The sequence below is a fragment of the Erpetoichthys calabaricus genome, chromosome 14, assembly GCF_900747795.2.
Source record: "Erpetoichthys calabaricus chromosome 14, fErpCal1.3, whole genome shotgun sequence".
Classification (NCBI taxonomy): domain Eukaryota; kingdom Metazoa; phylum Chordata; class Cladistia; order Polypteriformes; family Polypteridae; genus Erpetoichthys; species Erpetoichthys calabaricus.
The window spans coordinates 55809265-55827894 of NC_041407.2; the positions used below are offsets into that span (position 1 = coordinate 55809265).

General features: G+C 40.0%; 1 protein-coding gene across 1 annotated transcript in view; it reads right to left on the reverse strand.

The window, feature by feature from the left end:
- The window catches only part of csmd2 (CUB and Sushi multiple domains 2), a 991046-nt gene that overhangs the window by 630316 nt on the left and 342100 nt on the right, over positions 1-18630 (reverse strand). The window lies entirely within an intron of this gene.

The following is an 18630-nucleotide window of genomic DNA, read 5'->3' on the forward strand; positions in this document are numbered from 1 at the left end:
ATAGACAAAGCAAGGGTCAGAGCTGTGAGATCAAAACTAAACCGGTGCTACCAAGATCAAAAAGACAACATGAAAACTTGAGAGACAAAGATGAAGCCAAATTCAAAACCAAAAACAAAATACTACCACTGGGATCAGCTTGAGAGCTAAGCTAATTGACACTGAAGATTCTCTTGAAAAAGTGTTTTATTTACCAAGGGATAATGTGTATTACAAACTCTGCCAAATTTATAGAATACCGCCCATTGCATCATCAGCATAACTGATCAAGGTTATATGATTTGGAAAATGACTTTGTATAAATAAAATAAATAAGAGCTATTAATGAAAATCAGCTTTTAATAGTCAAAGCAAAATGATATAGTAACAGAAGAAATGGATTCCTTGTGTTTCCAAACCCCAGAATACAATACAGTATGTAGAAAATACAAATAGGTTGCCCAATACTACACTCATCTTTGTTGCTTCCCATGTAATTGTTTTTGCCATACTTTCAGAAAAAAATAAGCTCCTAAGTGAATGGATAAATGAAGCATTTTGCTTTTTAAATTCACTAACAACTCCTTCCCACTGTGCATTTCTGTTAGTGAAGGATCGTATCTTCTTATAGTAAATGCTACCAAGAATAGTACTGTTAAAGGGAAAGCTTCTGATATTCACAAATGTTGCAGGTCAGTTTTTCAATAAAATTTGTTCACCTCCCCAAGCCTTTCATAATGTAAACTGACGTGAATTATTTATTGTCAGACATAAGGGCTCTCACCAGTATCTTGTTGGGATGAAAGTGGAAGGGAGTTTAAGGTGACAGAGCAAACCAACAGTCTTCTGTTCTTACCTATGCAGAGAAGTGTCTAGAACTTAGGGACACTTAGGTTATCTGTCTGTCTTTCCCAGGCACAGGGATGAGAGATCTAGAGCCACTGGTGAATTTAAGGTTTTCCCACAGTTCCAGATCTCTGGGTCTTGCACCTGCTGATAGGACTTTAACAGGCTTGGTTACCTGTCCTAAGTCTGAAGCTCTTGTCTTAGTGTAGTTCACATACCTAACAATGCTTAACCCTTCAATGAAAACCCTAGGTTGACATCTGTATTTTTGAGACCATAAAAATGCAAAATTTATGTCAAATGAATGTATCAATCAATTCCCCTTCTATTCAAGATGAATTTTCAACACAAGTTTTATTTTTTTTTCTGTTTCTTACTAGTTTTAGCCTTAAAAGGGCATTCTGTTCTGGGATATTTCAGCATTCACCTTTAGTATTTCCTCTCTTGTTTCTCTTTAATCATAATATATATAAAATATGAATGCATAAAAAGTACATGTCCTAATTTTGATTAATATTTTTTAATTTAATTTCAATTTTCTTATCCTATTTTTGGTTAAAATGAGCCAAAAGCCTCAAGCTTACTATTACAAAAAGCATACATATTTATTGCTTCATTAAATATTTCAGAGCAGAGAGCTTTAGCTATGCTACATCTTGGTTCAAAGGTTCATTTAAAGTACAGACTGCAAAAGAGGACCTTATCCCTGTAATTTAGCAGATTCATTAGCAGACGTATGTCCCAAATCAGCCTGCCTATTTCCAAATTGTTTAATTGAAGTTCCTGTATTAAACTATTTTTAGGCCTTGGGTGTCACCAGTCCACATTTGACCTGAACCTGTTCTAAAGCCAAGCTTTTGCTATTGGACCAAAGTGTCTTATTTCTTCACAGATGATCTTGATTAATCCATGAAGTCCCACTTCCTTTCCCACTTTTTCCAGTTCCAACAACACGTAAACAATGACCTGAAGAACCAACTTCATCATTTTAGACCAGCCAGGAAAGTGAACAACACCCTGTGTTCAAGGCCTGCTCTACCATTTAGACAAACTAGGCTGAAAAGTTTGAATTTTTAACAATACACCCACCGACTAATGAACACTTACAGTAGATCCAATGCAACTGTCCGGTTCCCATTAACATGATCATATTGTTTTATACTATTTTCGTGTATTAGTGATCTTTCCTCTCAAAGAATGATGACCTACATGAGTTTATTACAGGTGGACTTCCAAATCCCAGGATGCACTGTACTCAGCTTGTCAGAGGGCCAATGCATAGGACATTCTTGTTTCTTTATATTCTTCAAATGTAAGTTCGTAGTTTTACTATTGTTTTCATGGGCACCGACCCTTATGCTGGTCTAAACAATTATGAGGTGCGGTGATGATGGTATATTTTTTGTTAGAATAGTAATGCATTTTCTTGCTATTATCGCCAACTTTGTAATATGCTTGATTATATCAAATAGGTGGTAAAAGCTAAGACATTTTTATGTAAGGTTACACATAGGACATGTAGGAGTTAAATGCTGGTCTCAATAGCAACTGTCTGGACTTTTAGCCACAAGCTCATCCCCAAATGGTCACAAGCTGGGGCTATCACCTTGCAAGAAAGTTAAAGTGCTTGTTGACTGCTTGTGAACGGCTACAAGAGGAGTGGTCTTACAAAAACCACAAGCAAGCTAAAGATGAGAGTTAATAGACACAGGCAGAGCCGAATTCAGAAGAGAGAACTGCAGAGGGTCAGAGAGTGGGTGTAACACAGACCCTTAAAGGGGGGGGGGGGGGGGGGGGGGAGAGACTGACAAGCTGTAGCTGCCTTATCTGCAAGGCCGGCCAACTGAGAGAGTGGAAGAGAGACTGAAATCACTTATGAGGGACTAATGATGGTAACGTTCAAGTGTGGGTGGAATTCAGGTATTTTAATCTGTCAGACTTAACGTGCTTTTGTTTTGGCATGCTATATGATATGCTATTGGATACCTGCTCTGCTGTGTGGCTCATTGCTGTTTTCATCAATTAACTAGGGCTCATGGTGAAATGTCTCCTATAAGGTGTAAGGTCACTTGTTTATAGTTGATTAGAGCAAGCTCATAGTCCCAGAACTAGGGTGTACTACTGCCGTGGGGTGGTCAAGTGATACCCTGCCACAGGTAAGGAATCTAGTAGCATAGATCATAGTAGCAGCTTTAGAAGAGACTGATGTTAAGCCATTAGTTCTGAAAAGCACAGTAGCAGGGGCGAGTTGCCGACTGCATTCCAGAGATGCAAGGCAGAGCAATGGTCATGTAGAGTAAGTGATAAGTAGCATAGGGGTGAGGTATCCATAAAAATAACCATATTGCACAGAATGGGGATTATATGTTAGGCAGAAAAGCACCCCACAGCTTCCACAACAAAACATTAGGATAACAATAATCCTCAAACTAGTATAGCATAGGGCACACAGATTTGGCAAAATAAAATTCAGCAATGAAAACGGTAACAGGAGTACAGTTCTTGAATGCATTACTACAGACAATGGCTATGTCCCAAATGGGCTTACTAAAACTTTGCGAATATTGTTCTTCTTTGCTCACCACTAACTATGACATTTGCTACTGGCATGCCGAAAAAAGTCTCACTGGAAAAACTCCCTAAGGTAGTGCATTGATTGGATAGATATACTGCATTATTTGCATACATCAGCAAGGATTTGGTATATAGAAACAGTAGGTAAGTGTTTACAGATAACCATTAGTCACAACATTCAATGAAATTGAACTATAAACAATGCTTATCAATTTATCTCAGTAACATAAATGAACTGTACATGTTTATGGAGCTGCCTAGGTAAAATTAGATCTAGACTGTCAACATCATTGTAAGCTACCTATTGGGCCGGAGGTTTAAATACAGTGCTATAGGACATTATTTGTTTTAAGTGATAATTTGATTATGTGATACAAATATGTATTTTTTGCTCTTTAGAGAAACATTAAAGGCAAATAAGAAAATAAATAAAGCCTGCTAATAAAGCTTGTTTTCTGAAATAACAGCTCTCAAGCGCATATTTTTCTGAGACAGTCTTGTACAGACATTGCTATAAGAACATCAAACATCCCCCTCCAAATTCTCAAACTGTAAATTCACTGCTTTGTATCTAAATCCTCCATATTTTGCTCTCTCTAGTCCTGGCTTCTCTCTCATGTCTCCACGTTTCTATGTACAGTTCTGGTAGTGATTTCACTCAAAGCAAACTGGGTGGCAGAGAGCCATTTACAGCTTTGCCTAGGGCAGCAAAAATGTTAATGTCACTCCTGGCTGCTTCTGTAATTGCCTTGTCAACAAACTTAAAAATGACAAATTGCTTGTTCCTTCCATTTTTTGCACATGACACCCCAACTTCTTTGTCAAATTTGTTGTTCTATCATTACAATGTCCCATAATGTCTAAATGTTTATTTTTTTGTTTTTAGATTGTTTCTTTCAATAGCCATGTGATCCCAGAAGATCATACTACAGGTTTACTTCTGAATGCTGCTGGGAAAACAATGACAATGGAAATGACTTTTGATTTGTATCTCTCACAAGGTAGCAGTTTGGAGAGAAAACTATAAAAGGAAATATTGTAGACACGTACAAAATAAAATTGTCCTGCTGGGTTGACACTACTTACTAACTAGTGACACTTCATCTATTTCTTCCAGTTTCACCAACCTCCAGAAATAAACGAATCTCACTCCCCCTTCAGTCAGTTACAGCTCCGCAGCACAGATAAGCCCAAAAGCATTTGTTTCAGAATATAAAAATAAAACTGTTGCCAGGCAGGCATTTGGAGCACCGCTAACTCTGCCAACAATTTATATCGAAAGCTGAACAGTCACACATTGTTAGTGTCATGTAAACTGCTAATTTAACTTTAAAAACAAATATACAAATAATATAACTGAGGGTATTCCATTCTGAGGAAACAGGCTGTTACGCTATCAGCATTCTGTTTTAAGGGCTTGTCCTGCTGATGTGCATTTTTGCTTCGCTTTCAACATTAACAGTCATTGTCCAGGTTGTTCCTCAGAAAAGGGGATTCTGTGATAACATTGGCTTCAAGAAAGGTTACTGAGCAGAAACACATTTCACATAAATATCTTGGTCAAATGTGCTCTGAGGTATGGCTGCTTTAAATCCACTTGTAGTATTTAAAACAGCTTCTTTAGCATATAGCTCAGGGTATGGAGAACAATACTCTCAATGTACCAACTCAAATCCTGTAGTCTACGAGTTGTGAACATTTTCCAACAAGGTCAAGTTCAAAAGAAGACTCCTTTAACATTTATCTTGTTATTTGTACATTCATGTATCTATTACCTGAACCAGTTTAATCCAATTTAGGAACACTTGAAGTCAGAACCTACATAGTCAGTATTGGGCTTAATACAGAAATTAACCCTACAAAAGGAAGCAGTCTACTTCAGGCTTGGTCCTTAATAGTGAGCAAATTAAGAGTTGTCAATCTTCTGGTGGAAAGTCACACCTACCCAGAATAAAGTACAGGTATTAGAAGAAACTCCTTACAGTGACTGGTTCGGATTTAATCCAGTGTCCTGGAGCAATGATGCAGCTGAGATTACCATTGTGTAAATGAACAATGTTAATAACATGTTTACGCTTACAAACAAAAATGGTAGCAAATTGTTTTGTAGAATTTTTTTTTGTAATTTTTAAAAAGAGAAAAAAATTTGGAGCAATCAGGTAAGAAAAGTGCAATAATAAAGTCCCGAGCTCACCAACGCAAACCTCCCTACCATTACAATACACACCACGCCAATTAGAGTTGGCTGAGAAAAAGAAAAAAATAATAATAATAATAATAATGTGCTAGCAGCATGCCCTACACATCCTGATGAGAAGAAAATTGGCGATTTTTATTAAGTATAACTCCTTCTTCTAGAGATGATATATCGTAGAGGATGGAGTTGGAAAATTAATACGAGCAGCTGAGACTTCTATAAAAAAAAAAAAAAAATGTTATAAAATAAGCTCCTCCAGTAATGTATTAGACATTGCTCTTTCTTTTTTCCAGCAAGATACCAGGAGGATCTTCGCAGCTAAAGAACTCATTAAAATCAATTTCTTATTAGTGAATGAAAAGGAGTAAGAAGAAAAATCAAGAAGAGAAAAAAGCTGTGGAAAACAGAAAAAAAGACCCCCAAAACAAGCAAAACAAAAGCAAAATCCTTTTGAAGGAGGGTGAAGTGGCCATTTCTCTTTAGTCTTTTCCTACTGTTATGATACAACCAGGATTTATGATCTGGATTATCTTTATTTTCTTTTTCTGTCAAGTTTAAAGTATTGTTTTCATGTGTTCATTGATTTATGTTATGTATGCAGGTGCTTAAAAGACGCATAACTTGTGTTCTGTGTATGGAACCAAAACAGGTGGGGCCACCACTGCGTCAGGCTGGGCAGTGAGTCCCTCCGACGTTCCTTGATCTTGGTGGAGAACGATTTGTTATAATGAGTACTGTTGTATTTTCTAATTGTTTGTTACTTTATGCTTCTGTCATCTGAATTGTTCTACTGGATTCCAGATTTGGACTTTTTTGCACTGGACTGCCTGGTTAGGCAAATTCTTTTTGCCCTTATTTTGCCATTTAAATTTTTTTTTTATCGATTCTAAATAAATGTATAAGCCTACTTTTTTTTAATACCATAAAAGGTGATCTTAAAAAATGCACCAACTATCGCACAATCTCGCTCAGTAGTCATCCGAGCAAGATATCACTAGGAATATTATAGGATAGAATAAAATCTATGATAGAAAAGTACATTAAAGATGGACAAGCAGAATTTCGAGAAGGGATTCTCTAGACATTTCACCTAAAGCTCCAGGAAGTCAGTAATAATGATTATACATCACAGATCACATTCTCAATGTTGCGGCTGAGCTTTATATTATTTTATTAAAGAGAATCTACGTTGGTGCCTTCTGATGGAAATGCAACAGTTTTCAGTTTTATTTAATTTCCAAATTTTTCTTAAACATTTAGGAAAATGTCTTTTTAGTGAAATCTCAGATTAAGCGGACTATAGCTCTACCTGTAAATCTAGGGAAAAAGCAGGGTCAAGAAAGGTGTGGAGAACAGGAATGAAATAAATGTAACAAAAATTAAATTAAATTCAAATGGTGTTCAAAGATGCAGGGTGTAATGAAAAGATTAATCAGGTTTCTGCTATTGGAGAGATGAAAGAAAAGCAGGGAATCTACTGAGCTACATGACCGTATAAGGATGCAGTGTACTTTGTCGATGTGGAATTATTTGTTAGCTTTGTTTTTAATAATAATTTCAATACTTTTATTAAATGTGCCATTGAATCTTATTTTCTCAGTAAATGCAATGCTACATAGCATAAAGATTGATTAATATCTCAAATGATTACCTAACAGTGGTGATACATACAAATTAAGCAGCATTATGTGATAGTAGATCTGTCAAAGCCTGCTAAAACATAAGAGCTCGCTTTAATTTTATTTTGTTATGAATATCTGAATAAACAAAAAACTTGAGTAAGATATCCAAATAAGAAATTAATGTACCATGATCTGTGCAGTTTCCTGTACAACTTAATGGCCATATAAAAGCAGACATGGTAATGCATTTTTCATGCAGTAAATGGCACTGATACTGTCGATGTGTTACTGAATCTCTCTTATGAAGTAGCAGTGCATTACATTCCAAGTTGCATTTATCTGCCTAGGGTCACACAATCTCCAACAACAAATCAGTGAAATTTAATTTTCCTAAGGATTTCTCTTCTAAACTATGCCTATAAAGAGAGAGGCAAATCGATAGTGCTAAAAACATTTTGTTTTCTGAGATGAAAAGCAGCTGCGTGTGCCTGTCACTGCTCAGCTGCCGCAGCACAACACATTTATTGTCTGACAAATCCCATTAAATCTTCCATGAACAAATCGTAAATTGTGGCAAGAACTGCTTTAACATAAATGCTGATGAATGGAAGTTTTCTGGAATTGCCTCAATGCACATTTAAAAAGTATGGTTATTAGTGATGCTATCGAAGGCACGCTTTTTTCTACAAAAAATGAAATCTTCATACAAATGAACTGTATATGTGAGGCATTGTTCTTTACATTTCATTGTGTCAGAATCCGGAGAGGAAAAAAAGAAAATGTTACTGCAAAAATGAGAAATGTATACTTTCTAATTGACACCCCCAGGCTGGAAAACGCTAACTTGCAGCATGTCTTGAGATGGCAATTGGGAAATTCAATGACACAGAAGTACCTGATAAAAATATGTGACATGAAAAGGATCTCTCCTAAGGCTATGCTTGGTTATTACAGCAGCTTGCATTTCTAGTCTTTTTTTTTCTTTTTTTCTCCATCAGGCGGAGAGGGAGATTAAGTTGAAGACTGGAAGATCACAACTTTAAATGCAGCCAACACATAGCACTACGTTTCTACACATCTGCCCATATGCTCATTTAATAAGCTCAAATATGAAAGGAAAGTATAGAACATCAAATTCTACAGATTTCTAGATATACTAATAGCTTCTCAGTCCCCCTAAGATAACTAAAAGAAACATAAAAGCTGGCATAATATTTGAAAGAGCTGCAGTGTTAAAATCTCACTCACGAACCGTCAGGCTGATCTCTGGGAGTCTCAGTGCCTCTAAACAGAAGAAAGGGATCAACGGGATTAACTACAACCACACCAGGAAAAAAGCCTCTCCACTCATAAGACATGCAGCCACTGGCAATGTGCTCTCACTAACATTCTGAAAAGCTGAATGGGTCGGCTCAAGTGAGAAGACACCAGCACACAGTCCCAAAATCCTTCTCATGGACACTTCAATGTTTTGTAACAATTACCATCTTTTGAAATGGGGACTATGGATAAAATGAAAGCATCCTTGTTGGTGGGTACTGTCCTTCATTTGCTTAAGTAATTATTGCTAGAGCTTATTGAAAAGATCAGAGTTGCACTCAGATACGTTGAAGAATTAAAATGATTTCAGTTATTAAATATTTAATTCTTTAGTCTTATTTTAAAAACTAGTCTATTTTTTACCTCAGTCCTAATACAGAAACAGTTAATAAAGTATCTATCTATCTATCTATCTTGTTGAAAATAATATTCTAATATGGTTTCATACAAGCAATTGCTGACTTCATACTAATCAAACTGTTTTCAGCAAGTTTAGAAACAATATTCATTTTCATTCATTCCACTAAGCCTGATTTATCAATAACGGAAAGTGATATATTTGTATGCCATTCTTAAAGTGCCAATGTGATTAAAAACAGTGTACAGGTGAAAATTGCTTTCAAATACACTATACGGACAAAGTCTGTGGATGCCTGATCATCACACTATTATGAGATTGTTGGACATCTCATTTATATGGAGCTGGATCCCGTTTGTATCTATTACAGCCTCCACTCTTTTAGGAAAGCTTTCCACAAGATTTTGGATTGTGCTGGTTGGAATTTTTGCCTACAGTATTCAGCCAAAACAACATTTGTGAGGTCAGTTTTGATCTTAGATAGGAAGGAAAGACCTGGATTGCAATCTGCTTTCCAATTCATCCCAAAGATGTTCAATACTGTTGAAGTCACTGCTCTCTGCATGCTACTCGAGTGCCTCCAAGTCTTTATGGACCTGGCCTTGTGCATAGTGGTACAGTCCTACTGGAACAGAAAGGGAACATCTCCAAAATGTTGCCACAAAGTTGGAAACTCACAATTGTCTAAAATGTGTTTGAGTGCTGTAGAATTAACCATACTCATCACTGAATCTGAAAAGCCTGGCCCAAATCCAAAAAAACAGACCCAGACCCACACCATTATCCCTCCTTAACCAACCTTTGCAATAGGTACTCTGCTGACTGAAAGATAGCATTCTCCTTGTGTCTGCCAAACTCAGATTCACCCATCAGACTGCCAGAACTGAAATGTGATCCCTGACTCCAGAGAACATGGTTCCACTGTTCCAGAGTCCAAGAGTGCCATGCTTTACACCAGGGGTGTACAACTCCAGTCCTGGTGGGCCACAGTGGCTGCAGGTTTTCATTCTAACCCTTTTCCTAGTCAGCGAGCAGATTTCACTGCTAATTAACTCCTTTTCCCTTCATTTTAAATGCCCTGTTTTTAAGGATTCAGTCCTCTGAATCGATTCGTATCTTCATTAAATGACAGCCACACAGATGACCAGCTAAACTAGAGCATCAAACTCCAGCCAATTTCACTCCAAACAGTTTCTTAAAGAGAAGCCAATTCTTGCCATTATTGAATATCATTACTTGTTGCTGCTCTCATTCTGCCACAACAGACTTGTTGATTTTATGAAAATTCCAATGCACAGTTCTTGTGTTGATGTTGCTTCCAGAATCAGTTTGCAATGCTGCTGTGAGTGATTCAACACTGCCAATGTTTGCTTATTGGGATTGCATAGCTATGTGCTTGATTTTAGCTCCTCTTAAGAATGGGTGTGGATGAAACACCTGAACATTCTGTTGGCCATATAGTGTGTAAAAGTCCAATTAGTGTGCAAAAACTGTTCAAATGTGAAAGCAGTAAGAACAGAACTTCACTCAAGGAGTATGGACATTTACTTGAACAAATCTACACAGACTTTGTTGTTACCTTTGATACTGATTTAACTTATCATCACATTTCTCATCCAAAATGTTCATTTTAAAGCAGTGGTTCTCAAACTCATTCCTTGAGGTCCAATGCAGCTACATTTTTTTTCCCCCGCAGATTTACTAATCAACAAGTCATTTTTCCCACTGATCTCATTTCATTAGTCTTTTTTTCTCTTCTCTTATTCTGCTTTCAGAAAAGTGTTGTTTCCATAGTAAATTGTTTTTTCAGTGTAGTTTGCTGCTTTAATTATAACCTAATAATTAACAACAAGCAGAGTAGACACCCAGGCAAAAGATACAGAATGCTGAAAGGCTGCAACTACTTTCAACATAATACCTGCTAACATAGTGTCAAAGGATTGCCATTTATCCAAGTTAAGTAGTACCACCCCGGGATAAGAGGGGGCACTGTTGCCAACAGTCTTATCTCCTTTTTCCCTCACATCTATTCAGGACAAAGGAGTCAAAGAAGCTCCACCCCTTAACGACAAAACTCCAGACTTTCAGGTCACCCCTTCCGAAATCTACAAATGTGGTCTAAGGTAAGTCCACAGTCTTGTTGGCAATACCATGAGAATTCAGCAACTCAAACATAAGTCACCAACAGCCATAGTCACTGTGGAATCCCCTGTCAACTGCTGGAAAGATTTTGACATGTAATCGGCTATCAACTGTAGTTGAAGAGGACATTTTGGCAGAAGCACAACGTGGCTTTTATTTAGCATACAGCATTGCAGATATGATTTTTCACAGAAGAATCAAAGATAGCCGCTATATGTAGCCTTTATAGTTCTGACAAAAGCCTGTGATTCGGTCAGTTATGACAGCCACTGTTAAATATTACAGTGCTTTGGGTGTCCTGAAATAAGTATTATAAGTCTTTTCAAAATAGGAACATGGCTGAAGTGCTTGATCTCAGAGGATAATCCAAGCCATTTTCACTGTGTGCACATATATGATAAATATATGTGTGTGTATATATATATTTGAGAAATTATTTATATTTTATATTATTTTATATACATTTTATACTATTTATGTTTATTTTTTGGGCATACCTGTTTGGAAAGGTTCTGGAGGTGGGAGGTGTGTCTTTGGTGCCAAATGCTGCAACTATTTATTTCTTTGTGTTATAAACATTAAAAACTTTTCACAGGAAGAGTTGACGTCTGGGAATACGTCAAAGGTGAAAAAACTGACCTGGCATTGCTTGAACCTGAGAGAGAGGTTAGGAGCACGAGCTGTTAGCGCATTGCTGCACCCACCACATGACGAAACAACTCAAGATCTTGAACCTGAAATACACTGTATTGTATAACAAAAATTTGGAAAAATCAAAGTGTCAACCTATGCTTTTTTTGCTATTTTGGCACTGGTTTTTCAACAGAGGAATGTTTAAATTTTATCACAAACACAGTTTCTATCACATTTGAGAAATTATATGTCAAGTTTTAGTGAAAAAATGACTGCGCATACTTTATTTATTGCAAAATAAGGCTTTATTATGGTGTTCTCCCCTCAGGCGGAAACTGCTGAAAAATGCCCTCAGGTAGCAAGGGGTTGCATTACAACACCTGCAGATGGGAACTAAACACTTCTCTTCTTGTATGAATGGCAAGAATTTTGCTGTAAGTGAAATTATTTACTTCCCATGGGCTCACCACCTATGGGAGGGGCCAAGGAGGTCGGGTGCAGTGTGAGTTGGGTGGTGGCCGAAGGCGGGGACCTTGGCGGTCCGATCCTCGGCTACAGAAACTGGCTCTTGGGACGTGGAATGTCACCTCTCTGAAGGGGAAGGAGCCTGAGCTAGTGCGCGAAGTTGAGAGGTTCCGGCTAGATATAGTCGGGCTCACCTCGACGCACAGCTTGGACTCTGGAACCAATCTCCTTGAGAGGGGCTGGACTCTCTACCACTCTGGAGTTGCCCCTGGTGAGAGGCGCCGAGCAGGTGTGGGTATACTTATTGCCCCCCAACTTGGAGCCTGTACATTGGGGTTTACCCCGGTGGACGAGAGGGTAGCCTCCCTTCGCCTTCGGGTGGGGGGACGGGTCCTAACTGTTGTTTGTGCGTATGCACCGAACAGCAGTTCGGAGTACCCACCCTTTTTGGAGTCCCTGGAGGGGGTGCTAGAGGGCATACCTTCTGGGGACTCCCTCGTTCTGCTGGGAGACTTCAATGCTCACGTGGGCAATGACAGTGAGACCTGGAAGGGCGTGATTGGGAGGAATGGCCCCCCTGATCTGAACCCGAGCGGTGTTTTGTTATTGGACTTCTGTGCTCGTCACGGATTGTCCATAACGAACACCATGTTCAAGCATAGGGGTGTTCATATGTGCACTTGGCACCAGGACACCCTAGGCCTCAGTTCGATGATCGACTTTGTGGTCGTGTTGTCGGACTTGCGGCCACATGTCTTGGACACTCGGGTGAAGAGAGGGGCGGAGCTGTCAACTGATCACCACCTGGTGGTGAGTTGGCTTCGATGGTGGGGGAGGATGCCGGTCAGGCGTGGTAGGCCCAAACGTGTTGTGAGGGTCTGCTGGGAACGTCTGGCAGAGCCCCCTGTCAGAAGTAGCTTCAACTCCCACCTCCGGCAGAACTTCGACCACATCCCGAGGGAGGTGGGGGACATTGAGTCCGAATGGGCCATGTTCCGTGCCTCTGTTGTTGAGGCAGCTGACCGGAGCTGTGGCCGTAAGGTGGTCGGTGCCTGTCGTGGCGGCAATCCCCGAACCCGCTGGTGGACACCGGCGGTGAAGGATGCCGTCAAGCTGAAGAAGGAGTCCTACAGGACCCTTTTGTCCTGTGGGACCCCGGAGGCAGCTGATAGGTACCGGCAGGCCAAGCGGAATGCGGCTTTGGTGGTTGCTGAGGCAAAAACTCGGGCGTGGGAGGAGTTTGGGGAGGCCATGGAGAATGACTTTCGGACGGCTTCGAGGAGATTCTGGTCCACCATCCGGCATCTCAGGAAGGGGAAGCAGTGCAGTGTCAACACTGTATATGGTGGGGATGGTGCGCTGCTGACCTCGACTCAGGACGTTGTGGGTCGGTGGGGGGAATACTTTGAAGACCTCCTCAATCCCATTAACATGCCTTCCAATGAGGAAGCAGAGCCTGGGGACTCAGAGGTGGGCTCCCCCATCTCTGGGACTGAGGTCACCGAGGTGGTCAAAAAACTCCTTGGTGGCAGGGCCCCGGGGGTGGATGAGATACGCCCGGAGTTCCTCAAGGCTCTGGATGTTGTAGGACTGTCTTGGCTGACACGCCTCTGCAACATCGCATGGACATCAGGGACAGTGCCTCTGGATTGGCAGACCGGGGTGGTGGTCCCCCTCTTTAAGAAGGGGGATCGGAGGGTGTGTTCCAACTACAGAGGGATCACACTCCTCAGCCTCCCTGGAAAAGTCTATTCAGGGGTCCTGGAGAGGAGGGTCCGTCGGATAGTCGAGCCTCGGATTCAGGAGGAACAGTGTGGTTTTCGTCCTGGTCGCGGAACAGTGGACCAGCTCTATACCCTTAGCAGGGTCCTGGAGGGTGCATGGGAGTTTGCCCAACCAGTCTACATGTGTTTTGTGGACTTAGAAAAGGCATTCGACCGTGTCCCTCGGGGAATCCTGTGGGGGGTACTCCGAGAGTATGGGGTACCAGCCCCCCTGATAAGGGCTGTTCAGTCCCTGTACGATCAGTGCCAGAGCTTGGTCCGCATTGCCGGCAGTAAGTCGAACCCGTTTCCAGTGAGAGTTGGACTCCGCCAGGGCTGCCCTTTGTCACCGATTCTGTTCATAACTTTTATGGACAGAATTTCTAGGCGCAGCCAGGGTGTTGAGGGGGTCCGGTTTGGTGGGCTCAGGATTGGGTCACTGCTTTTTGCAGATGATGTTGTCCTGTTTGCTTCATCAGGCCGTGATCTTCAGCTCTCTCTGGATCGGTTCGCAGCCGAGTGTGAAGCGGCTGGGATGAGAATCAGCACCTCCAAATCCGAGACCATGGTCCTCAACCGGAAAAGGGTGGAGTGCCCTCTCAGGGTTGGTAGCGAGATCCTGCCCCAAGTGGAGGAGTTCAAGTATCTCGGGGTCTTGTTCACGAGTGAGGGAAGAATGGAGCGTGAGATTGACAGGCGGATTGGTGCGGCATCCGCAGTAATGCGGGCGTTGCATCGGTCTGTCGTGGTGAAAAAGGAGCTGAGCCGCAAGGCGAAGCTCTCAATTTACCAGTCGATCTATGTTCCTACCCTCACCTATGGTCATGAGCTATGGGTAGTGACCGAAAGAACGAGATCGCGAATACAAGCGGCTGAAATGAGTTTCCTCCGCAGGGTGTCTGGGCTTTCCCTTAAAGATAGGGTGAGAAGCTCAGTCATCCGGGAGGGGCTCAGAGTAGAGCCGCTGCTCCTCCGCATCGAGAGGAGTCAGATGAGGTGGCTCGGGCATCTGATCAGGATGCCTCCTGGACGCCTCCCTGGTGAGGTGTTCCAGGCACGTCCAACCGGGAGGAGGCCCCGGGGAAGACCCAGGACACGCTGGAGGGACTATGTCTCTCGACTGGCCTGGGAACGCCTTGGGATTCTCCCGGAAGAGCTAGAAGAAGTGGCCGGGGAGAGGGAAATCTGGGCATCTCTGCTCAAGCTGCTGCCCCCGCGACCCGACCTCGGATAAGCGGGAGACAATGGATGGATGGATGGATGAAATTATTTATTTTGTGAAAGAAATACTAAGATTCACTATGAATCCAGTTTTGTGCAAATCATTTTGCTCATAAATATTGGTGACTACTGCTACTCTGGTGATCACACTGTCCACCAGTGCCACCATTAATGCAGAAGCTGCACAATACATATCCAAAGATAGCTCTGTCTTTGCCCAATCTTGCCATTGACTGGAGATAAGATGGAAATGAAATGAAGATGAAAGATCTAAGTAACTTTGACCATGACATGATTGTTGGTAATGCATGATGGTTCCAAAACCTCTAAAACAGTTGTGATCCTGAAATTGTTGCCTGATGACAATCTATAAAGTTACTGAGAATCATATTGTAATTTGAAAAATTAATGTCAGCCCTCTGAGGGAAAACAAATTGTTAATGAGAGTATGTCAAAGGAGGGCATCCATATAACAGAAAGCCCTCAAACGCTCAGTTAACTGCTCGTTACAATCATGGCATGCTGCTGGAAACTCTGAACAAATCAGAATCAGAATCTCAGATGACAGCAACCATGCCATGTTCCACTCCTCTTAACCAAGGACAAGAAGAAGAGGCCACAGTGGGCATGTAATTAACAAAACTGGACAGCTAGAGATTAGAAAAATGTCAACTGGTTTGATGAATCTCTATTTTTGCTGTGACCTGCTGGTAGTAGATTGAAAATATGGTGTTAATAGCACAAATTCTTGGGTCCTTCTTGCCTTACTGTACCAGTACATTCTGGTAATGCAAAAGTAATGGAGTGCCCCATATCAGTCATTTGTAGATCATGACTGACATGTGAACTCTATAGCATACCTAATTGCTGATCAGGTGGCTCCCTTTAAGGCCACAGTCCACAGATATTTAAAGTCTAAGTTTTGACTAGGCACCAGAACTTTTAAGCTGCTGCACTAACCACTGCAAGATTGCGTAATGATTTAAAATCAATTTACAATATGCATACTGTGAACGTGACCATAACACTCCCATTTCTATATTTGTACGGATATATAAATGTGCAATGTCTATGTGTGATAACACAAAAATCTACTAGATCATTCATTGCTGCTGTGGTAAAAATATAATGCCAGAGCTCATCTATGACAAGCACAACATCTGTACTTGTCTAGAGTGCCACTTCAAGATGAGGGCATACAAATTCGGTTTCACTCATGTCAAAGGTGCAACCCTGTCCATATTAGAATGTTGAAAATACAAAGGCACTAATTGCAACTCATTTTTGCATCTGAATGAAATGACTACCGTTAAAGGTCGTGGACAAAGATGACCTTTTTTGCCTGTCATTTTTCTTTCACATCATGGCTGTTCAAAAATTGTGGACTTAGAGATGGGAATTTGTATCATTCATAATGTATGCTCCTTTTCAGTTGCTACTGAGAGAAGAAAAACAGACATCATTTTCATCTTGGGCGGGCTCAGTAAACGTTGTCTCTACAGCACAACCCAAGAGGTGGTATTTGAGTGAAATGAAGCAGTCTGACATATATAACTTCTTAATAAGACAAGGAAGGCAACTACAGTACTTAATTGCAAATGATGAATTATAACATACAAATACTCTTCAAGAAAGCAAATATAAGTTACTGCCTTTCAGTAAAAATGATGAATTTATGGTATTTATTTATGATGAACATATATTAATTAATATATAAACTGACAATTGCTCTCTTGATTGAATACATTTTTCTTGAAATTCAATTGCTGATATTCGACTTCATGTTTCTGGCTAAGCATGATATGAGAGTCAAAGTACTGGCTTGCATTTCATTTAGCTCATGGATAACGATAAAGTGCATTTCAGTGTGATTTATGTTTATATTTAGAACATAGATTAATTAAAGTAAAAGAAAATAATTGATTTTCATACCATTAAGCAATATCTTGCATAATATAAGCTATCAGTTTATTGAAATAAACAATTTATAAATGATATCAGCTTAACACTAAAGAATGCAAGTAGATAAACATGTCAAGGACACCAAAAGCATCTTTTTCTTAGGGGTCTGCCAATTTACTTCAAAGTTAATGCTGAACAGATTATAATTGGCTCACAGAGCTGTTAGCATAATGATTTGTGGAATTAATTTAAGTGGAATGTGCTGTCCATATTTAGTTTCCATTCAGGAGCAGGTCACATTGCTCTATAGGGTTAGAGAACATGGAAGGATTAAAGAAAATGTTACTGGAAAAAGACGTTTTTATAAAAGGTCCAAAGGTTAAATTCATGTTAAATAGAAAATAAATCAATCTGATGGTGACTTATTATCTATGAAAACTAAATAGGCCATGATTTGCAGTTCACCCAGGGACAAAAAGATGATGTCCTTCTATCTATCTATCTATCTACTCATCCACACCTGCTTTTTCTTTTCAGGGTTGTGGAGACCATGCATCTATTATGTTATTTTTTTTTCAATAAAATACTCACAGTGTCCCCTATAATTTACTTTTCAAATTTGCATATGGGAGATATCCGTTAATTACCTTAAACTGAATGAGAGAAATTACGAAAGGAAAGCCTATGCGCTCCATTCTCATAGCTGCCGGCCTGTGAAAAATTAGAGTTAAAAAAATTGTTTACTTTTGCCATGAGACCTTTGCCTCTTTGTTTTTATTGTTGATTTTTCACCAGCTTTTCTCTTTCTGTCACTTATACAAGGAAAAGCAATATCCAGGGGTTCAGTCAATCAGATGTGTAATGCTGTGTGTTTTTCAGAGTGGAGACTGTAGTTTATCTCAGGAAATCTGCCCTTACTGTCTGTGACACATATCTCCTTGCAATACATCCAAGAAACTGATTGGTTTTAGTTATATGGAATTTCTCCAGTAAATAACCACGCTCCGCTGGACACGGGTGGATTGGAACAGCAGAAAAAGCTAATTTTTTCTACTATAAATCACCTGTCAGCTATTATCAGGCGAGTGTGCACAGTGAACCTATGAATGCAATGTGGGAATGAATTGTCCCTACTCTCTGATATATCAGCAAATTCTTATTAGGACTCACCTTAACAGGCACCCACTGTTCTTCATGTTGTACCTGCTAGCCTTCGTATACAAGCTAAATACATCTCACTCACTTTCATGAGGATATGCTCCAGTGAACTGGAAAAGCAAGCTTAATATGATTCACCATATCCTTGACTAAACAAGAACTGCTTACAGAAGAGTACCAGGTGTTTAAACTTTAGCCTCAAAAATGAAATAGCAAAGAATCATTTGACCTTTACTTTATACAAGCTTTTCTTGTCTTTTGCTTAATTCACATCTTGAAAAAGAGTTTGGAGTGTAATAATATTGCTTATGCATTTGTCTCCTAAAGCAGCAGAATTCATACAAAAAATACTTTTAAGACAGCATGGAATGTAACAATAGAGGAGACATAATATTAAACAGCAGACTTTTTTTTTTTTAATCAAGAACACTGTCAAAGACATACTAAGAA